Source organism: Pavona decussata, unplaced genomic scaffold, assembly GCF_977016875.1.
Source record: "Pavona decussata unplaced genomic scaffold, jaPavDecu1.1 SCAFFOLD_265, whole genome shotgun sequence".
Taxonomy (NCBI): Eukaryota; Metazoa; Cnidaria; class Anthozoa; order Scleractinia; family Agariciidae; genus Pavona; species Pavona decussata.
In genome coordinates, this window is record NW_028145667.1 from 523,396 (window position 1) to 547,728 (window position 24,333).

Consider the following 24,333-nt stretch of genomic DNA (forward strand, 5'->3'; position numbering starts at 1 on the left):
CATTGACTGTTGTGCTCATGTGTACGCTTCTGCCAGTTTCTACAGTGAAAACCAGAATTACTAGGCGATATAATTGAAGATATAAGACACAAAACAACAACAACAACAACAACAACAACAACAACAACAATTACATAGCCGTATTAAAAAAACAAAAACAAAAAACAAAAAAACAGGATGCCGCGGTTATTTAAAGTGCCCCTGGGACGAAAATTTCATTTTCCATCTTTTTGCATTTTCGCGTAGAATATGACCTTCTTACTCATGTTACCAAATTTCAATCCTTTACGGCGAATAAAAGGCTAAAATACTTCCAATCGCCGTAAAGGATTGAAATTTGGTAACATGAGTAAGAAGGTCATATTCTACACGAAAATGCAAAAAGATGGAAAATGAAATTTTCGTCCCAGGGGCACTTTAAGAAAATCATGGTCTACACCGATTTCCTGACCTGGCCAACCAGAACAGCTAGACGCTGTCTTATGTGAACAATGTCAAGAAGGCATATACCCATCACTACGCAAACTGCTACTTCTTGTAAGCAGATAAATGGGTCTCTTGGTTTAAGACTTTAGAGCCATTGTCAGTAACTTTCAAGAATCCGGCGACAGAAGCGAAAATTCGAATTTTTTTTATTTGCCCCAAAAGACCCTTTTGGTGAACTATTTTCAAAAATAATATTCAAAGGTTCCAGCGAATTTTTATTTTGACAAAAATTGGGAAAGTTCGAAATCGGCCAAAACGTGGCCGATGGCCCGATTGATATTATGCAAATTAGTACATTTAAAAAGCCCTCGTTCAAGACAAGGCAACGTTTTCTCGAGTTGACACTTTCACAATCGTTTTTACATCCCTTGCACTTGCTTCCAAACCATATTTTATCTCGACCTGAACATTCTTTTATTTGAAGTTGCCCACGTAAAGAATACAATGTTTGCTATTCCTTAGATAGAGTGATTTTTGCCATATTTCAGATGACCATATCATCAAGGGTATAAGAAATATACTGGTAATGAAATAACTTTTTAAACGGACAATTTTTCTTATTTATCATGTTAAAATATTTAGTTTGGCCCGTGAAAAGCGCCAGATCGAGCGCGCCATCGAGCGCGCCAGATCGAAATGGGTGGAATGCACTTTGACACAATTCGCCATTTCAGTAGTTCATGTCCCTCCTGTTACTTTGCACATGTCAATACACTTCACGGAAGCTTTTAGATAAAAGGCAAGGTCTCTGGTTTCATTTCATGCTTTTATGCACGAAAATAACTAGCTTAAAACTTGAGTGCTCCCCATATTAGCAATAAGTTATCGAATGATTCTTTTCAGGCGAAATTTTCGAGTTTATATTGAGCCGTTCAAGCGAGATTAAAAGAGCCGTTCCAGGGAAATAACTTGAAATCAGTGAAATTAATACCCTGTCTCTCATATCATGCTACACTTCCAAACTACCGTTATTTTTAAGCTAGAAAGTGTAAATGCTCCCTTTTTACGTGACCTAAAACAGAATTTGCCTAAAATATTACGAATAAAGTCCACCGCAAGAAAAAACTGAAAAAATCGCGCACCGACGTAAATGTAAACATCAGCCGTTTTTCAACTTGCCATATGGATGAAACGCGTCCATTATTCTACCACTGTATACATTTATGACCAAAAAGTAGAAACAAAAAATCTTCTCTATGCCCATCTGTATAAATACCACTTGCCAACCAAGGTTTTGTTTTTCTGTGTGTTTGTCGAAAATACTGAAGAATAGTGCACTATTGTTACTGACTACTTGACTCATTCAATCACAACCGGATAACATGACTGAAAACTAGATATAAAGAAATACTCTTACTTGTCTGCAATCGTTACTCACATTATATCTGGCGATATCACACCCCCGAGGCAAGGGTGAAAATTGTCTCAAATTCCGCACATTAGAGATTCAAAGTTTTGAACAACGCGAATAACTTTCATTGCGTGACAAGTGAAATGTGATACACAAGCGCGCGAAAAGCACAGGAATAATCAACATTTGCGCTTGCGAAAATAATTTTTGAAATTACAAGATGAAATTGAGGAAAGGCAAGGTCTGCAAGGTATATTTAATGGACTGAAACAATAATCATGCAGTTTTCCTCCTCCCAGATTCACACTTTATTCTCTGTGCCGGATTCTCATCGATAACATTACAGGAAAAGTAAAACCGAAATTAATTTAAATCAAGTCAACAAATTAAGACCTTTTGAAACCTTAATGCGGTTTTTCAATACTATCCCCAAACAAAAAGCTAATATATTTAGGAGAGTGAAGTTTGTCTTTCGCTATGGATCAACTCTCAAAAGTTGTGGGTGAAGCTCAAAAGGTGCGCAAGATTTGCAATGTGTTATACGGTTAATCAATGCAATAAGGACGTTCACCATAAATGGAACGAAAAAAGAAAAAAAGAATTCTTCTTAGGTTAACTTGTTAAACCTAGCTTTATTGTCTGTTTGAGATGAGTCACTGATGGTGATAAAATGTTAACTGGAAATACACAACATTATTCTGCATTATTGCTGACGGAAGGGCTGGCCGAATTTTAAGATAACAGTTTAACCTAAATTTATTTTCTAGCGCGCACAAGTGTCAAAGTTCAAGGGGCACGACTGGTATTTCTCAGATTTTCGTGTTCGGTCTAAAAGACGGTGTAAATATCTCTTACGGGCCGGCACTGTTCAAGTCTGACGTTGTCATTGTTAAATCTTCCTAGCGTGCTTCAGAGTATCCACCACACGAACAGCCTTTGACAAGGCCAGTGAGAGTATTTTTCGAGCCTGTGTACCATAGTCTAGTAATTTTTCAATTTATAGTGGTTTTTATATGGCATGGTTGAAGATATAACTTAATTACGAGTTCCAATTGGATTAGGTTAACCCACAGTACATGCATTGATAATGACAACGATTCTTTGCTTTTCATTCCGCGGTCTCCCTTCGTCGTTAAAGATTTCTGACTTTTCCGTTTCACACGAAGGCCTTACTTCTCTCGGTGGCGAGAGCATATAAAGACGAATGGAAGTTTCAATCGTAAATCATAATTCCTGGAATAAACTCAAGTAATGCATAGCAGTGGATTTCTGTTTAAAAAAATAGGGGGAAGTCAGAAAAGGAAATTAAATGTTCCTTCCTGCTCTCAGTTTCACTGAAATGAAAACACTTTATCTGCCTTAGCAAGAACACTATTTCGTCCTGAATTTCTTCATAGGCCCGATCTTTTGTGCCTTTATAGGTCCGAGCAAACGTAACGTCCTTTTTGCATTGATTAAGGGTGACACATAACCAATCTTGCGCATTTTTTGACCTTGATCCACACGGAGAGGTGCCATGGCGAAAGAAAAACTTCACTCTCCTAAATAGATTAGCTTTGAGGTTTCGAAAGCTCTTGATTTGTTTACTTTCATTTTAGTTAATTTCGGCATTATTTTGACGAAAATAAAGGTTATTGTTGTTGTTGATGATGATGATGAGAATTCGGTACAATCCTTGGATTCATAAACTATATATAGAGGTAAAACAACGGACGGGTTTCATCCATGTTGCAAGTCGAGAAACGGCTAATGTTTACATTTACGTCGGTGCGCGATTTTTTCAGTTTTTTCTTGCGGTGGACTTTATTTGTAATATTTTAGGCAAATTCTGTTTTAGGTCACGTAAAAAGGGAGCATTTACACTTTCTAGCTTAAAAAGTTTGGAAGTGTAGCATGATATGAGAGACAGGGTATTAATTTCACTGATTTCAAGTTATTTCCCTGGAACGGCTCTTTTAATCTCGCTTGAACGGCTCAATATAAACTCGAAAATTTCGCCTGAAAAAAAATCATTCGATAACTTATTGCTAATATGGGGAGCACTCAAGTTTTAAGCTAGTTATTTTCGTGCATAAAAGCATGAAATTAAACCAGAGACCTTGCCTTTTATCTAAAAGCTTCCGTGAAGTGTATTGACATGTGCAAAGTAACAGGAGGGACATGAACTACTGAAATGGCGAATTGTGTCAAAGTGCATTCCACCCATTTCGATCTGGCGCGCTCGATCTGGCGCGCTCGATCTGGCGCTTTTCACGGGCCAAACTAAATATTTTAACATGATAAATAAGAAAAATTGTCCGTTTAAAAAGTTATTTCATTACCAGTATATTTCTTATACCCTTGATGAATGGTCATCTGAAATATGGCAAAAATCACTCTATCTAAGGAATAGCAAACATTGTATTCTTTACGTGGGCAACTTCAAATAAAAGAATGTTCAGGTCGAGATAAGATATGGTTTGGAAGCAAGTGCGCAAGTGCAAGGGATGTAAAAACGATTGTGAAAGTGTCAACTCGAGAAAACGTTGCCTTGTCTTGAACGAGGGCTTTTTAAATGTACTAATTTGCATAATATCAATCGGGCCATCGGCCACGTTTTGGCCGATTTCGAACTTTCCCAATTTTTGCCAAAATAAAAATTCGCTGGAACTTTTGAATATTATTTTTGAAAATAGTTCACCAAAAGGGTCTTTTGGGGCAAATAAAAAGAAATTCGAATTTTCGCTTTTGTCGCCGGATTTCTTTTTTTTTAGAAAATAATCTCCTTATCTAAAAGAGTCCTACTCAACCAAAGCAAACGCGATATTATAATTTCGACTCTCAATAAAAAACCTATCCAATACATGTGGTCATGCACTACAACAATGGTACCACTTGATATTTTTATACATTTTTTCACGATAAACTGAAATACATTCTCGCCTTGCTATTCCTTGCTTTGCATTCTCGCTATCACGACACCCCGATAATACGGCAGCAGCTAAATCTCTGGCAAAAATAAATTACAGACGTTTGACTGAAATAAATTCCCGTTATTACGGACTCTCGCTATTAAGGACACTTAAACTCGAGGTCTAGAGGGTGTCCGCAATAAAGGGAGTTGACTATACATAAATCATAGTTAAAAATTGACAGTGGTAACAGGTGTATAAAAAGGCCAATTTCATGCAACTTGAAATTTCATTTGGAAAACCCACGCTGTCCCAATGAATAGATTAACGACAAATATAGGAACAAAATCTAACCCAAACTAACTATAATACAATCGAGAAACTGTTGTATCCGATACTATCGTTTAATCGGCCAGTTTTAAACACAGAGAAGAACGGAATCTTTCTACGGAGACGGCCTCATTTTCATCTCAGTGAATTTGAGTGAAAGTTTTTGTCTAAAGCCATACCAGATGACGCCTTGCCAAGTACTTTGTTGCCTCAGGTATTTTCCATTGAGATGGGAGTAGTGACAAGCGTTGTACCACCATGCGCTAGTCCATTGCACAGCACAGTGGCCAGTGCCACTGTCTCTATCGTTATCTCTATGTTTTGTTGTTATGATATGTTAACGAATCTCCCGCTGTCCCTGAATATGAACCCACATCAAGTCGATACAGCGCCTGTTCATTACTAACGCTGAACCTGCCATATTTAGCATACGCTCTAACTCCGTTCCAGTCCTCCAGCTCCACTCGCAGAGAGCTGGGTCTAGAGGCCGTCAGCCTGTGGATCTTGTCGTTTCCTAACCAGAACTCAGCCGTCAGCTGACCAAAGCCTGATTTATAATCGTTCCATCCCCGATAGAAGTCCACCGAGCCATCTTGTCTTCTTTGAAACACAGTCCATCCTCCACCGTCAGTGCGCATGTCACAATAGACACTGAAGTATCCTTTACCGTCTGGGTTCACAGAGTACACTCCGTTTTGAGTATGGCCTGATTTCAACAGCGATGAGCAGTCTCGATCTAGGGAAAACAAAAGCCTGCGATAAGTACGATCTGTCAAAAATAAATAAATAAATAAATAAATAAATAAAAACAAGAGGAATTGAAATACTACACTAGTCTGGAAGTAGTGAGGACGCTATCGAAAGACAAACTGTTGTGTGTTATCAATTTTAGTTCGTTGCCGCTGCTCTTAGAGGACACTGCTTCTTTCTGGTGGTTGCCTGTGTTTTAATGGGTAATGGGCTCCTGGCTTTCTATATTGGTGAATGAGTAGGTTTCTAGTATTTGATATTACTTTTCTTATATAGTGTAACTTCCTTTTCTTGTGAGCCATTGAAATAGTGCACAATAATAAAAACCTTAAAACCTTAACCTTAAACCTTGATAGTTAAGTGCGATATACTTTTTTTTAATAATTAATTTAGCCTTTTTACAGTTTTATATTTTTGTAAAGATAACCGTAATCCAGCCTTTAGCTGCCAATGTTTTCTTAATACTGTACTGATACTGAGTGCTGATACAACAAAGATGGAGTACAGCGTTTGTCACGTTTATCACGTATCAGTTTATGCAGTTCACGGTTAATTCAGAATAAGCGCCTCCTGCCTTTGTATTGATAGAGTCGAAACTATTGCTGTCGACTCCATCAATACAACGCAGGAAACAAGTTTCTTTTATTCCAAGTCATGTCTTACAATTTCCATGCCCACTTATTTGCATTACATGTACGAGGTGTGCTGATATTAAAACTATTAATGAACACCTCTGTATATTAATACACGGGCTACCGTTTGTTGTTGTTTACACCAAATGTTATCCGGCAATAATCAAGAAAAAGTCCATCTCGCAACGATTTGGGTATCCCGCGAGAGCAGACGACTTTTGCGGCTTTTGTTTCTTCCCCTTCTCGAATAAGCGCCTCCCGTGACTTTGGTTAAATTTGGAATAAACGCCCTGCGTCCTTATTTAAGGATCAACGGTGTATTGGCTAGCCTATCGGGCTAGCTCCCAGATATTAAAGACATTTTAAATTGCAAGCAAAGTTCACGCAAACCCACAGACCTAATCTTAACTGAGGTCAACGGTACGGACTTGGAGACGCGGCATAAAGTTGGATTCCGGGGTAAAAAGTCGATAAAAAATAGATGATAGGAGGTCAATCGATCCGTCCATGTCAATTGATGACTGTTAGTTAATTGATTATCAATTCGTACGGAGTCTAAGTATCCATGATCCACTGGTTTGGCACACTGAATAAGATGACTTCAATGTAAATTTAAGGAGTTAAACTTGTTTTCGTAGTCGTCATTCATTGTTTCTTTTGTTTAGTTTTTTCTTAATTTGTGTTTCCAGGCCCGTAGCAACGCTAAAACAACTGAGGGGGCTTAGCAAAATAGTTAAACAAAACTACCCCACCCCCCCCCCCCCCCCCCTCCCGTCACTCATAACACGGACTGATTAGGGAGTTTAAAATGCAAAAAGAACATGAAAAAACAAAAAAAACCAAAAAAAGTAGATTTAGTAAGTAAAACAATAACTTTGCACCTGCATCACACTTTTTGGTACATTTTTTTGCCGTTTCTTTTACGTGAACTACCATGTGAAATTTTCTAATTTTACGTTCGAAGGAGGACGTAACCAAATGACGACAAATTTTTCTTTCTCTTTTAAAATTTGGCTTGAACCGGGCAGTAAGAATCCGACTGTGGGAGCATTGTGGGACATTTGTATTGCTATAAATGATCGGATGTCTTAGAAAACAAGTCAACTCTCTCGTAAGCGACCACCCTTGGTGTACGACAAAGTGGTCGCTCACGGAAGGTGGTTGCTTACGGAAAAGATCAACAAAATAAGCGTCATACTGGATTGACTGGATATCGTATCTGAAAAGATGTACGGTCCAAAACATAAAAGCAAACAATCTGCAAGGAACCGCACAACGAAAATGCTCTAAGTATACGCAGGATCTGTGAGCAGTCTGGGGTAGCGTCATTAAAAATTGAACTTTTGTCACTTCTAAGCAATGATTTACTGACTATCATACGTGATTTTGTTGGGTGGTCGCTTACCGGAAACAAAAAGCAAAAGAATATGTGTAATTTCTGGCCTAAAAAGTGGTCGCGGTCTCTTAAGAAATTTGAGTGGTGGTCGCTGACGAGAGAGCTCTTGAAACAGTATTTAACTGAGAAACAAAACGGTTACGTTATTTACGAAGTGGTCGCTTACGGGAGATGGTCACCTAAGAGAAGTAGTCGCTATGAGAGAGTTGACTGTAGTTTATTTCAATAGCTTTTACGGATTGAGATTGGTTGATTTCGATCCATTTTGGTTCTTATTTCCGATTCACAAGGTAGAAGTGCCTTTGTTGCTGTTGTATATGAACACAAACAGTTAGCCAAGGATACGGACAGGTAGTAAACAACTTTTTAAAGGTTGTGAAAAGGGACTTGCCGTGTCAGAGTGCAAGACTAATTGCTACCCATTAATTTGGTTTAATTATTTATTTTTTGGCAGATTGTTTTTTAACTTCCAAAAATTCTGGAGGGGCTCAAGCCCCCCCTGCCCCTCCCCCCGCTACGGGCCTGGTTTCCTTTTAAAGAGTTTTTCGCTCCTTATTACTCGGAAAAATCTAAGGATACGGATAATCTAATGTATATTTTACTCTTGAAAATGATGTATAATTCAGTAAAGTGACACAGGCATACTAGAAAAAAGCAACCAACAGCACCAACGGAAGTTGAACCTAAGGCCTTCCTATAACTAATTCGAATGCTTTACTATTGATCTACAGGAAGACTCGTGGGAGCTATCCCGCATAAAGCTAGGAGTTGAGTGTCGATCAATGGCATATGCGCAATGGCATAAATGTGATGGTATATTTTACTCTTGTTAGGAATAAAACGTCTAAAAATCGAACTTAAACAGCTCGATGTTGCTGCTGTAGTTATTCGCATCCCTTACAAATCCACCCAGTGTTTGTCGGCCGATATAACTACAAACATAGGATGTATCCAGTCCCTAGAATTATTAATCCGACATTATCAGCTTCGCCCAACGTTGAATTGTGTGCAGGTTTATTGTCCCATCGGAGCCCTCCCCTAGTCACACCCATGTATAAGAACATAGAAATTCTTGTTCAATTCCCCAAGTACATTTGATCCTATCATATCTGAGTATGTAAACCGTTCCAAATTAACGTGAATATCAATAATTGCATACGGCCAGTATTAACCAGTGAACGTCCTAAATCAGCCTGACTTTGGTGGTGCATTTTTGTAAACAAGAAAAGCTGAACAATAAAGAACGAAACTCTGACAATTGCGATTCTTTTAAATTGGACAGGTCTGTTGAAAAAAAATTAATGTCTGATTCTTTACTACTTTGTGATTGATTGCGTGGCAAAAATATAAATTTTATTCCACTGTTGGCTACTGCAGCTTTATTCTCTTATATTTACTGAAAAAAGCCACTGTGTTACATGATAAAAGATAATTGCATTAGACGTCAAGACAACGATCAGAGCTCTTAAATGGCAGTCTGTGAGAAATTGTTGTAATTTTGTGAAACGTTGACACTAAACTCAGAGTGTAATTACGAAAGTCGGTCGCGGTCGCATTATTTGGTATCGACCCCAACGATGGGTGATAAACGGTTTAAATATTTGGTCCATTTAACTTCCTTTCCAGCTCCAAATCATCAAATAGAGACGAATATTTATTCTCTTAGCTTTCAAATCACGGACTTCCCTTAGCAATTTGCAGAGATACGTTGGGGAGATAATATATTTATGAGAGAGGCTTATAGCAAACCACAGACTGTGTCAATCAACGAAACATAGTGTCCGTACCGTTGGATTGTGTTACAACCAATCTGTAGACTGTTCACTTTCCTCTGTTTTTCCGTGGGATTTTCGAGATTTGCACGCTTCGATTGAACTCCCGCCGTCTTGGTTTGTAAAAGCGAGCCCAACCTGGGGAAAGTGTCTAAACTACCAAGGGGAGCGGGAGTGGGTACTCGGTGGGAAAAATATTGTTCCCGCTACTCCTCCCCTACTCAACGTACCTTGACGAACTGATTCACTGGGCTCTCCCTTTGCTCCCGGCATGCCTGCAGACCCCACTTCTCCTTTTTGTCCTTTAGGTCCTCTCAATCCCACAGGTCCCATGATGCCTTGCTTGCCACTTTCTCCTGGCGATCCCATGATGCCTCTATCTCCTTTGTTCCCGGTTCTTCCTTTTCTTCCCCAGGTTCCTTTCTCTCCCTTCGTTCCAGGTAGACCGGGAGGGCCTGGGGGACCTTGCAAGCACGTGCTACCCTTTGATTGGCAAAGATGGGTTTTTAATTCTGATAAAAGCTGGTTGATTTTCAGAATTGTGTCCCATGTGATCTTAGCCTCCGTCGTGTTCTTGGATGCATCAGCCTGGCGTCTGTTCCGATGAAGTTCGTACTTTTCTAAAGCTGCAATTAAATAACAATAAGAGATCAATATGTGAAAGAAGAGATCTACACTAGAAGATCAAATTGTGACCACTTTTACCCTTACCCTTTCTGAAGCACGGAAAATTGGAAAATTAAACGAGACTTACCTGTAAGTTGAAGTTTGATTGAAATTCTATCCGTCACCAAGCACTGAGGGATTACGTGAGATAGCATTGCGCCTGCGCGAACTCAGTTTTTAAAGCACTTGCCATGTGTGCAGGGGAAAGAAAACCCTGACCAGCAAAATGGGAGGGCCTTAAAAGGAAGGGCACGTAATCCCTCAGTGCTTGGTGACGGTTAGAATTTCAATCAAACTTCAACTTACAGGTAAGTCTCGTTTAATTTTCCAATTCTATTCCGTCACCGCACTGAGGGCTCACGTGAGACTTCAAAGCCCACTGCACACATGAACAGAGTAATGACCAACCAAGCAAGTCATATTGGTCAAAACAGTTTATTAACTTTACTCTTGTAACAAAACGTTAGAAAAGCTATCTGTGTTGATAACAGCTTTGCTATAAAACTTTGCAAAAGTGTCAGATGAGCTCCATCCTGCAACTGATAAGATGTGCTCTAATGGTACAAAGTACTGTGGGGCTTGAAAAGGTTTACATCAATTCCTGACTTTTGCATTACAGCTTTGACCCATCTACTGATGGTGTCCCGGGAAACTGGTTTAAATGGCTTGTAATGACTAATAAACAATTGTTGCGCACGTCCACGTAAAGAAGAGGTACGACTAAGATATGCCTTCAAGGTAGTGACAACACAAATGTTAGGGTTGTCCGGGTAAGCTACAAACTTAACAACAGTGGGTTTGGACCCTGGCTTAGACTGTTTAATAGGCCTGGAGATAATAAAAGTCACAGAAGTTTCTGAAACAACCATGTCCTCCAAAGACAAGTAGTGAATTGTCTGTCCCCGTTGAGCTGATACTAATGACATTAAAGTGACTAATTTTAAAGTCAGATCCTTTAGTGAGCAGTCTGTAATAGAGATTGTCTTAAGATAGTTCGGAACCTTGCTCACATCCCATGTCTCAGTATATCTTGGGTTGGAGGGTCTTGCTTCGTAAACTCCTTTTAAGAACCTCTTAACACTCTCTTGTGCTCCAAAAGTCATCCCGTCCACAGGCTTTAAGACACTGGATAGAGCAGACCTTGCAGTGTTAATACCACTGTAACCGATGCCTGACTCAAATAGCTCCACTAAAAAATCTAGTGCCTGTGGGACAGTGGCAGAAACTGGATCAATCTGTTTTTTTATGACAATATGTAGTCCATCTTTTGATGTAAGATGAATACTGCTTTGTAGTTCCTTTCCTCCAGGACTGTAAGATGATGGAGGTTGCCTTTTGAGAAATTCCTTGTGTCTCATAGGACTGCCGGACAATCTGCATGCAATCAGAACCATTTTCCTGAATAGGGGGTGGACTTCTTGTGGCATCCCCGGCATTTGTAAGGCAGTTCGTTGTTGTGGTAACACTCTTGGAACAGCCACTAACATGCGAAGAAGTTTGGGATACCAACTCTGGGTTGGCCACATTGGAACTATCATCAATCACTCTGCACAATCGGTTTGTATTTTCTGTAGCCATCTTGCAATTAAACTGAAAGGAGGGAAAGCATAGAACAAGTGTTTATCCCATGTTACAGAAAATGCATCAATAAAGGCTGCCCCTGGGTCAGGTTTCCAGGATACATAGCATGGAACCTGATGATTTAGTCTGGATGCAAAGAGATCTATGGAGGGCTCCCCCCAGATATCTGTGATCTGTTGGAAAATATCAGATCTTATCATCCATTCCTTGTTGTCTGAGAAAACGCGTGATTCCCGATCTGCCTCAACATTTTTTGTCCCTGGGATATGAGCAGCTGTTAACCATATTTGTTTTTCTATGCACCACTGCCAAATATCTTTAGCAATTGTGTGACATTCCCTAGAATGTACACCTCCCATAGCATTAATATAGTTCACAGTTGTAGAGTTATCAGAGTAAATCTTAACATGAATGCCTTGCTCATTTTTGCAAAATGCCTTAAGTCCAAAATTTGCAGCTAACAGCTCCAGACAATTAATGTGATATTTTGCTTCTTCCTCTGACCATCTACCTCCTATTTTCTCTGTCTCTTTGACAGCTCCCCATCCTTTAGTTGATGCATCGCTGTAAATTATTACATCAACCTTTGAATTAGGCAATAATATGAGGTAGTTATTGGTCTGTATGTTATCATACCACCACTTTATCTCTGAAAAGCTTTCTTGGGGTAATCTCATTTGAGCATTATAATTGCCATAGTTTTGTCTTAAGGCTGTAGTTTTATCCCTCTCAAGTTGTCTATAATACAGTGGTCCATAAAAGATCCCAGGAAAACTTGACACTAAAAGCCCTGTAAAGCTAGCTAGTTCCTGGATTGGGAGCTCAACAAGCTCCATCATTTTCTTGCATCTTTCCCTTATGGGCTGGATTTTTTCCTGTGTTAAGGAGACAGTCATATTAACTGAATCCAAGACAAATCCCAGAAATGTAAGGACTTGAACTGGCTGTAAACCGACTTATCAGGATGTAGGATAAAACCCAATGTTGAAAATAAGTCACAGGTATCATTAATATTGGCTTGGCAGTCCTCCACACTCTCCCCTTGTAAATAAGAGTCATCAATATAGCCTACATTTAGGTGACCCTTCTGGCGCAGCGTAGCATACACTGGCTTAAGGATTTTTGTGAAGAGTCGGGGTGCACAAACCAGAACATTTGGTAGACATGTAAACTGAAACAATCTACCTTTCCAGCAAAACTTCAGATATTTTTGATCATCTTTGTGAATTGGCACTGAGTAGTATGCGTCACGCAGGTCTACTTAGGCCATATAACAGTTTGGAGTCATAAGCCTTATTGCCGATTGTAAGGTATCCATCTTAAAATGTTGATACTCCACATGTTCATTCAAATTCTTCAAATTTAGAATTAATCTAAACCCTCCATCTTTCTTAGGGCGTATGAATATAGTAGAAATATATTCACCAGGGCAATGTGTGGTTTCTGAAATCACACCTTTGGTCAGCAGTTTATCAATTTCATTGTCAATGACCTCCTGCTCTGGTTTTGTAAAATTTATTTCTTTTGGTGGCATAAACTGCATTGGCTCTCCATTTTCAAACTCAATTTTATAATTTTTCACACTATTAAGTATGAAAGGATCTGAGGTTATGCACTGCCACTGAGAAGTAAATTGTTCAGTCTTCCACCTGTAATTTTAATAGATTGCTCTGACACATTTCTTACCTCAACGTTGTTAGCAGTCTGATTCATTTTGACTTCCCCTCCTTCTTCCTCTTGAAGTTCGGAGGATGTTTGTGGTCGTTTTCTACGAGCCTAAAAAAGGCTTCCTGTTACGTGGTTTCCTGAGCGTCCGCGGCTATGTGCGTAAGAGTTGTGCCTGTGATAATCAGGCTTGTTCGTTGATCGACCACTGTGTGTGGAGACTTTCTTTCCCACTCGATTGACCTCGGTCAATTCTTTCACTTGTTTCGGGAGATCATTGCCAAACAATTGGTCAGTGATCGGAACCGACGAGGAGCAAAGATGTTTGTATTCCTCGTGTAAATCCGGTTTAATAAATTCCCTTCGTCTTTGATTGAGTTCACTGTTTGCATTAGCGAACAATGTAAGTGCATCTGTTGACTTTTGAAGAAGGTCGTTTCCCGCTGGGAGTGACGATAAGTGCTCAAGGAGTTTGTCGATCATATTTGTCAACGCGCACATTCCTTTGAAGATGGATGTCTGCACCTTTTGCAGTCTAACATCTTGGGACCGGACTGTTGGAGTAAGGTGGTCCCATACTGGTTGATTGACTCGTACTTTTGTCAAGAATTCACAGTTCTCTGGTCTGTGATACTTGCTCAACTTTTCCTGAAGTTTCTCTTCAGGCAGCCCTTCTTTGAGCATGGCATTCACTACATTTGCCAGCTCTGTGTTTACACTTGGGCCCGTCTCCTCTTTCTTCAGCTCTTGTTTCAAGCTGTTAAGAGCGCGTGCACACAAAAATCGAACATTGTGCGGCAAACTTTCAAATTTTGAAAATAGCTGAAACTTTGGCTATTAGTAGTCCATATTGAGTTATTCATTGCTGTGTGGTTCATTTGTGAAATAACTTTTTGATTTGGCAGAAAATGACCAAGATTGATTTCATAGCCAGACACGAGAAAATTCGGGCTGAAAAATCAGTCATTTTGAAGCAACCCACTTGCCCTTCTGATAAAGCTAGAAGACATTTATTTGTTATCAGCTTGTTTTACAACCTTTTAAGGTTTTATCTTAAAATTCCCATCAAGATCGATCGAGCTTGTAACACTGAGACCGACCAGAAAAAAAGGGACCCGTAAATCTATAGAAATCGCTCGCCAAATTGAAAACATAATTTATCCTACTACCTTTATCACAAATCAAATGAAACTGTAAGAGTGAAGTAAGGAGGAAATGGGCTTTTAGCTAAAATAAGATGTTTTTCTGGGGAAACTTAATTGTGCTCTGTGGAAGAGCGCTCAAAATCTGACAAATCGCAAAATCAAACCGAGATTGCGCGACGCACCGTGACAAATATTGCAAACGCACGTATTTCGGGAAACATGCAGACCTTTAATTCAGACCTAACCGGATGGAAATACATTAATGGCCTTGTTATTGTTGCTGATTTTTATTATTCATCATTTTTTTTTGATAACTAAAATGTTTAACAGCATATTTGTTTCATTCAAGCTTTCCCTCGCTCCCTCCCCAATTTTCACGTAGCCAGTAGTGCACATATTTGTCTCTTTACAAAAACCGAATGCCGATGATCACACATTATAGAAAGCTGGCAAAACAGAGACTAATTCTCTAGTTTTTGCTTAATTTTAGACTCGGAAATAATTATTTTGCTGACTCTTGAAATTAACTATTTGAGCGTGTTGCTATACTGATAGCCAATTATAAACGAGTTCCACGCAAAAGTTATGGAATTTTTCCCACCAAACTTTCTTACTTAGAGTAACGCACTTTATAAAGCTAGCTAGTTTTCTTGTATTGTGCAGCACTAACCGATAGCAGCATTCACATCCGATATATATGACTCCTACAACACTTGTGAGCTAGTCATTAAAGGACCCTAGTCAGCCTCCGCCATTTTCGATGCCATCGAAATCATTGATATTGCATGGTGAAGCGAAATCTTACTGCTTTACTGTAAGTTATGTTCCTGGAAATATGTTTCATTATCTTTAGCAGTTTCACAGTGATTTTGTTCATTTCCACATGCTCCGAATAAAATATAATAGCCAAACTCTCGCATATAAACAAAAACAAAGATGTGGCTGACTAGGGCCCTTTACAGCGGTTACCAATAACACGCGACCTATCGCCTTGAAAAGACTTCGATAAAGTTGCGTTTTGGTGGACGACAATCAAAGAAAAGCCGTTGAAATTGTTTTGAATTCTGAGAACATTTCAAAGCAACAGAACGAAGAAATTGACAGTTTTATCCGCTGACGGATGGTAAACTTTATGAAAGTTGATTTCCAAGACAGGTTATCTAAAAAATGCGCATTGTTTAGACGAAGCCGTATCTTTTTTATGAAACATTTGAAATCGCTACACCTGACAATTAAATCAGCGATGTGTGCAAGTGAGCAAATTATCACGTGCAGTGAAAAACGAAATTTTTAATCCAAAAATAACTTTTATTTGCGCTTGATCTGGCTGGAGAATCAATTTAAATAAAGTTTACCTTCTCTAAGCGAGGTAAGATTCTTAGCTTCTTGCCAAGTTACCTTGGAATCTTGTCAGAATTCAAAATGATTTCAACGCTTTTTCTTTGATGGACGTCCACCAAAACGCAACTTTATCCGACTCTTTTGAATGCCGTAGGTCGCGTGTTATTGGTAACCGCTGTAACTCCATCCTTAGCTCACTTTCAGTGTTACAGTCAACCCAGGTCACGCGTGAACAGTATTTCCAAGAATGAAATGAACATTCGAATTTCTCTTTGTAATGTCCGACGTGTGAATGGAATGTTGGACATTTCTCTGGAAATCGTTCCGAAAAAGACGCATGAACTTAAAAAAATGTTCAAAATACTTGGGAAACAATTGTTATTCTTGAAATATTCAATTTCGCAATGTAAAGAAAAATTCATAGCTTTATACCGTCAGTAAGCTAGGGAAATTTATACGGGAACTCTGAAATCTCGTTGGCGATTTTCAAAACTGAGATGTAAATTTCAAAACTCCGTTCAAATTTCAAAAATATCGTTCACGCGTGACTTGGGTTGACTGTAATATTACGGAACATGTGTGAGGCCTTTGGACTTGACACATCAGAAGTAAAAGTCAAACGGAAAAAGCCATTCGTGGACATGATTTCAAACCTGGTGCAGGGCTCCAGTTGTCAAGCCAGCAAGTGCTCGTAATGAAAACAGTACATGTTGTTAATCTTTAGGGCAGGAAAACACAAACCGTTTTATTTATTTATTTATTTATTTATTTATTTATTTATTTATTTATTTATTTTTATTTTTTTTTATTTTTTTATTCACCACGACATACATTCATAGAAAGTTACAGTGAATAATAGACTAGGATCTTACATACGTTTTGTTGTAAATGTGAAGGTTCATTTAACAGTAATTTTTTATTGTATATATGCCATTTAGATGTATGACTCCCTGACGCGGGGCCGGAGTTTTATGAAATACAGTGTTCTAAAAGAGTACCCGTTCTTCGAGTACCCGCCTCCTTCCAGGAATCGCTCCCCTTTGACAAAAATATTTCAAATAATCGCCTCTCTCGAATGATCGCCCTCACCCCACCCCTCTCGGCATCTCCTTTTTTTATCCAGCAAAACTGATCAGTGACGATTCAAGCTCTGACGCCAAGGATATTGACATTGAAAAATAATCAAGAAGCCAAATTTAAAACACTTTAAAAGCCTATTTTCGGTTTATTTGATGCGATTATTTCCTGATGGGTTTAATAATGAAACAAAATATGTAGAACACAAATTCTAGAGAGCAATATTTGAAATAATCGGCTCCCTCGAATAATCGCCTTCGCTCGAATAATTGTCCTCTTTTGGTGTGGAAAAATCGCCCCAGCTTTGTTCGAGGAAATACGGCGTTTCTATACAAGTAGCTGAAATTTTGTTGCCAATCAAAGCTGTCACAAGTAGGCAATAATAGCATTTATTGTCATGATCAGATCTCATGCTAAATAAGACGAGTAAGTTTGTAGTTCTCACAAACGAATAGAATTAAGACAAATTATCTCACACGCAACAAACAAATAGGTATACTTCGAAAGGAAACTACAGTTAAAACATTGAGGGGTCTGAGACAAGAACACCTCCCGATGTCTCGCGATGTCATAACTTTTTTTTCCTGGGAGTTATGAATTTGTTTACACAAACTACGAACAAAGTGTCATATAATACGGGAAAAACATTACATTCTCAAAAGAGAATGCTGTTGTTTTCTGAACAGCATTAATATCGAGTTCGGGCCTAAATATCCGTAGAACACAATTGTAACCTCTGTCACGATTTGTCACGCAATCTCTTATTTGCCCGTATTTCAGTGGTTTTTAGCGCTCTGTTATAGACAACAATTTAATTTCCCCAGAACAAACGTTACATCAATTAAAAGTCCATTTCTTCCTAACTTTACTGTTGAAATTTCATCCCATTCGTGATAAAGGTAGCGTGGTAAATTATCTTTTGAATTTAGCTCGTCCCCTCCATAGAGTAACAGTGGGATTTCGTTCAGGTCCCTCTCGATGTCATGGTTTTTTCAAACTTCATAAAAATAATAAAATCAAATTGGGAAGAGATGTAGAATAAGCTGATAATAAGTGGATGTCTTCTTGCTCTACAGTTGAGGCGAGCGGCTTGCTTAAAAATCTTTAAATTTTCAAGTCGAAATTTCTCGTGACTACCAGCGAAATTTATTATAGTCATTTTCTGCCAAAACAAAAAGTTTTTTGACAAATTAATTACATTGCAATAAATAACTCAGTGTGGACTACTGATAGCCAAAGTTTGAGCGATTTTGAGTTTTTACACTTTTGAACATGAAACTTTACACAAACCTAGACCAACCATCTCACAAGAAAATTAATACAATAAACATTCCAAACTCGCTGGCTGCTTTGTAAAGCATGCAGATTTATGCACGCTACTCAAAATGGCCTTGAAACTAATGCCTATTTTCATTAAAATAAAAGTGTTTCTGGTATGTCATTTTCTCTAAATTAAATCTCATATCTCGAAAGATGAAGAAAAGAACTTTATTTGTTCCAAGTTTCAAGCTCTGATTCAAACTCTTTCCCACTCAAGGAAGACCGAATATGCGTGCGATACTTGTGGCTCGCAATTCACGTCACGAATTATGACATCAGAACCGATTCACAAACACTTGACATCTGGAGCCCGTAAATGTTTCCAAACATCACATATTGGGCCCTAAAACTAATCAGACTGACTGAAAACAGCCATTCAATGCTTTTTGATCCCAGATTTCTTTCCTATTCTGCTCTAAAATAATATATTTATTCCGGTCAATTAGCCTACGAAATATGTGCAACAAATTTGCATACCATTTCGATGTCGCAGGAAAAAGTAGTGCAAATCAAACTTTACAGCTCCTTTATCTTCTTAAATGAAGCAGTCGATCAGTAAAATGGAGAAAAACGTGTGACTTTGTTCCTGCCGTGTTGTTTTGCGTGTTCGTTTTTAGCAGCGACGGCTCAAATCAATAAGCCAGTGTGACAAAACAACTGTAACTCGATATTCACTTCGCTGATATGGGTAACGCGCACGTGATCCTGGCCAGGCACTTTCGCGTTCAGAGCACTTTTAGAAAAGTACTGCTTGTGGGCCAAGCTACGACTACCCTGATGATGATGACGTTGTCAAGCTTAAAGGGACAGTATCACGCTATTTTTAGTAACACACTGAGAATTGGAAAGACGCTATTCGGTTGATAGCAGCCAAGATATAATGACAAAATTCCATTAAAAGACTATCAGAATGCAAAGAAACTATCCACGGATATTTTCGCCGGCAGATGACCAAGATGGAGAGGGGTTCAAATTTGAAAACGTCTGGCAGACGTTTTCAAATTTCGCTGTTGTAACGCACTAAAATCGCCGGTTGTACTATATTTTGGTTCAACCTTTCGTCTTAGAATCACTATTAACATTTCTTTAAATTAGCGATTGAGAAATATATTAACACAGTGTTCATTAAGTTTAAATTTAGTGAATTTTGGCCAAAAATCATGATATCTCCCATAGATCTCCCATGATACTGCCCCTTTAAGAACTGTACAAGAGATCTGAGAGCCCACCTTTCCAGCTTTGGTTTTTTCCGCAAAAAAAAAATCGACTTTCAAGTGTTTGTGTCAGTTTTTGGTTTTTTGACTCACAGTAATGCAGATCCTGGCACGTCGATTTTTTGCGAAAAAAAACCTATCCATAACCACCATCCTCACAATTAAAAATATGAAATTTGTAATTTTGAGGGTATCAGAGTAGTGAATTCCCCGCCGACCAACCCGACCTCCCCCACCCCCATCCCCCCTGGCGATTAGAGTCAATTGTTGTTATTGTTTACTTTCCTAAACCGGTTTTCTTGTTGCTCCTGTCAGTTTCTTTTAATTTCCGAGAAGATAGGAATCTTGCCAGCCCTGGTCTGTCTGGTGATGGCCAAGAAAACTAACTTATTACTAGCGCAAGCGGGTGAGGACAGTAACTGCCTTATTACTAGCACGAGCGGGTGAGGGCCGTATTTCACCTATTAATTTTCCAATTTCAGATTTCATGTCATTATTTTTTCACGGAGTTGAAAGAAACTGGCAGGAGCAGCGAGAAAACGGTCTAGGAAAATAAACAATAACCACAATACTATTGACGCTTATAGCTAGTGGGGGGGGGGGGGGGGGGAGGTCAGGTTGGTGGGGAATTCACTACTATGCTCTCAAATATACAGATTTCATATTTTTTTTAAATTGTGAGGATGGTGATTATGGATGTTTTTTTTTTCGCGAAATCATCGACGCTCCAGGGTCTGTATAACTGTAAGTTAAAAAACGAAATGACACTAATGCTTGAATTTTTTTCGCGAAAAAAAAAAAACAACAACAAACAAACAAAGCTGGCAAGACGGGCTCTCGCATCTCTTGTACAGTCTTTTAGCTTGACAAAGTTTTCATCACCAGGGTAGGCCTTTACTTGGCCCAATCTCGTACCCAGAGTCTTCAGGCTTTATGGTCAGCGGGGCAACGCCGGGAAGACTCTGGGGACATCGAATTTTATTACCGCAGGATTTCTGCGGTAAAACAATGGAAACCGTTACGGAACAGCCAATCAAAAAAATTGATTTTTTTCGATGTCCCCAGAGTCTTCCCGGCGTTGCCCCGCTGACCAAAAAGCCTGAAGACTCTGGGTACGAGATTGTACTTGGCCCAAAAGCAGTACTTTTCACTATTTACAGTTTCCAAAAGTGCCCTCTACGCGCAGGATGCCTGGCCAGGATCACGTGCGCGTTACCCACATCAGCGAAGTGAATATCGAGTTACAGTTGTTCAGTGTCACTTTGGCTTATTGATTTTGAGCCGTCGCTGCTATAAAAAACGAACACTGAAAACAACACGACACAGGAACAAAGTCACACGTTTTTGGTTTTTCTCCATTTTACTGATCGACTGCTTCATTTAAGATGATAAAGGAGCTGTAAAGTTTGATTTGCACTACATTTTCCTGCGACATTGAAATGATATGCAAATCTGTTGCACATATTTCGTAGGGTAATTGACGGGAAAAACTGTATTATTTTAGAGCAGAAAAGGAAAGAAATCTGGGATCAAAAAACATTGAATGGCTGTCTTCAGTCAGTCTGATTAGTTTTAGGGCCCAATATGTGATGTTTGGAAACATTTACGGGCTCCAGATGTCAAGTGTTTGTGAATCGGTTCTGATGTCATAATTCGTGACGTGAATTGCGAGCCGCAAGTATCGCACGCATATTCGATCTTCCTTGAGTGGGAAAGAGTTTGAATCAGAGCTTGAAACTTGGAACAAATAAAGTTCTTTTCTTCATCTTTCGAGATATGAGATTTAATTTAGAGAAAATGACATACCAGAAACACTTTTATTTTAATGAAAATAGGCATTAGTTTCAAGGCCATTTTGAGTACCGTACTCAAATCTGCATGCTTTAGAAAGCAGCCAGCGAGTTTGGAATGTTTATTGTATTAATTTTCTTGTGAGATGGTTGGTCTAGGTTTGTGTAAAGTTTCATGTTCATTGGGTTATTTTACACCGTGAACGGGGCTTCGTCCTTTGACCTAAATTTTCGCGGTTTTCATCGGCCCGTGACCGCACCTAGGCCGCATTTCAAACTCTTGTAATTTTCTCAAAAAATAAAATACCTTGGAACTTTAAAATATGATTTTCGAAAATAGTTAATCCAAGGATATCTTCAGGCGAAATATCAGAAATTCGACCAAGTGGTCGCTGAAATGCAGTTCTCGATTCTTACAGGCAGCCGCTCTTAAGTACCTCAAATTTTCCTTCATTAGAAGGCATTTTTTGAGCCCGGCTGAGTCAGCCAGCTTTGTCACAGCTTCTTCTAAGCTCGTAGTTTTGTCATCTCGCTTCTTCTTCGTGGGGGGCTCTTCGCTGACCTCGTGGTCATTCTCGGCAGATTTTGCCTCCTGTTCTTCCTCCGTGTCAACATGTTGTATTTCAAAGTCTGACTGAAACTGTTGGAACGACTCAGCAATAGTCTTGGATAAATCTTGAGACATCTGGGTGAAACCCTGTCTCAGCGTAGCGGCAAGCTCTTGTAAACCATGTGAGTCAGTTTTGGCGCCATCGGCGCCATCACCTCTTTCGATGATTCTAACATTTGCTTCAATGTGTTCGCTTCTAGAGCCACTACTTTTCCTTTTTAAGTTGTCTTTCTCGCCCCTAAGCTCAGATTTATCCGAGGTCTCGGGCATTTTTAGCGAATTATCGCTTAAAACTAAAATTCTCAGCGTGTTGAGAAAACAAACGTCCGTTCGCTCCAAAGGCGGCAACACACTGAGTTCGCGCAGGCGCAATGCTATCTCACGTGAGCCCTCAGTGCGGTGACGGAATAGAATTATGGTTACATTCGTTAAACTATAACGTAAACGGCTTGTGTGGCTTAAGCAAACCGTCACTGTAACGTCTAGACTTGCCACAAGTCGTCTCCTTATGGAGCCGAAAGAGAGCAACGAGCGACTGATTCACAAGGTGAGAAAATCCGCCTAATTGGACTCCACCATAGTTTATTAAAGGCAATGGTTATGAAACCTGACAAACGTCTTTGTTATATGTTTTTGTTTGCCTTTTTGGCCTTGACCCTGCACAAACAACAATAGAATTTGGAATGTGTTGGAGCAAATAACGAATCGAAACGTTTGCGGTGTGCACGTTAAAACAAAGGATTGTGTAGGGTCGCGGTTCTTCCAACATGAATTGCAGCACCATTGTTTTGATGGCAAGGTTTCCTAACTAGTCCCTTAATTAACTATGACTCCACGAAAACGGACTTTGAGATTATATAACGGCAACCTCTTGATCCTCAAGCGTGGGGCAAAGACTTATCCTGAAGACGATTTATTGTTCATACTTATTTGTTTATATAAATTTCGTCTTTCGTCATCATGAATGCTTTTTCTTGAGAAGGAGATTTATTTTACTTTTGAAAACGTTTTTGGGTTTGGAGAAGAGTATGTGGAAGAAAGGTAAAAATGCGCTGAAATATGAAAAGAGTGAGATCTCCAAATCATGAAACACGAAAACAATAACAATAACGAAAAAGATGCACTAATATTTCAGAGGCAACCCTAATGGTTTATCTGTCTCCCTTTCACATCGAAAATAATTCTTGCAATCAAGAGAGGAGGCATCCTCTCTTGTTGCTTTATCTTGGGATTCAGAATAGCTTATTTTACCACTGTTTGCTTAGCGACCTGCCCTTAAGTGAAAAGGAGGCTGAAATTGAGTTTTGTTGCGATACAAACCTCAATGCCTTTTAGACGGAAATCATGTTGTTCTAATGCTAATCAGTTTCATTTACATATGAAAAGCAGTGAGGTTTGTATCAACTTCATCCTCGTCTTCACTCAAAGACGATGTCACTAAGCGCAAAACTATAAAATGTTCAACCTTGTTTTTTTTCTACATCCTTATATTCTAAATAGATTGCAATATTAAGCGGCGTGCGCAGTGGACCACTAATTCACCTAACAATGTGAACTGACATATTGTAAGCTGATACACCTCGTGTTTAAGACCACTTTTTCAAATCCATTTTAAACTGTTTGTCTTTTTTACCTGGCAAAAATTATTCTGCGTAAATTCAATACTTTTGGAGAAATTTAAAATACACGTATTAGTGTTACGATCAAACAATAGCTTAAAGGGGCAGTGTCACATATTTTTAGTGTTTCTTAGAATAAACCAAAAACTTGTTTGCATGGTTGAAGCTCAAATAATGCTTCGGCTTTGTTAACAATATCTCTCGAGTACACATGCAAAAGCTGGTAACATTCATATTTGGCTGGGGATGGAAATGAAATGCAACTTGGCCAATTGGCCAATTTTTTGAATTTTTTGAAAAATTCAAAAAAAAAAAAAAAAAACTGATCACAGTTTATTCTTGGATAAATCATTTCCTATTTTCATCCCGTTGCTGTAAGATACATACATACATACATACATATAAATAAATAAATAAATAAATTTTGGATAGAAAACGTTACACAGTTACTCGAGTTTCACGCACTAAGCGATCATCAGACTGATGACAGTCTGATGATCGCTTAGTGCGTGAAACTCGAGTAACTGTGTAACGTTTTCTATCTAAAATTTATTTATATTTCGCTCTGCATGTTTTTGCATCGAGCACTCCTGCGACTGAGTGAAGCAATCATTGTATTGTTTCTTTGTTTACATACATACATACATACATACATACATACATACATACATACCTCCCCAATGGGGCTTTTCAGGAA

General features: G+C 38.9%; 2 protein-coding genes, 1 long non-coding RNA gene and 1 pseudogene across 3 annotated transcripts in view; 2 read left to right on the top strand and 2 right to left on the bottom strand.

Moving 5' to 3' along the window:
* Window positions 1-24,333, top strand: part of LOC146455929 (uncharacterized) — a 364,345-nt gene that overhangs the window by 328,641 nt on the left and 11,371 nt on the right. The window lies entirely within an intron of this gene.
* Window positions 1-24,333, top strand: part of LOC146455943 (uncharacterized) — a 76,157-nt gene that overhangs the window by 36,911 nt on the left and 14,913 nt on the right. The gene's annotated exons all lie outside the window — the stretch shown is intronic.
* Window positions 1-24,333, bottom strand: part of LOC146455945 (uncharacterized) — a 36,967-nt gene that overhangs the window by 1,317 nt on the left and 11,317 nt on the right. The gene's annotated exons all lie outside the window — the stretch shown is intronic.
* Window positions 13,552-22,356, bottom strand: LOC146455946 (uncharacterized; annotated as a pseudogene).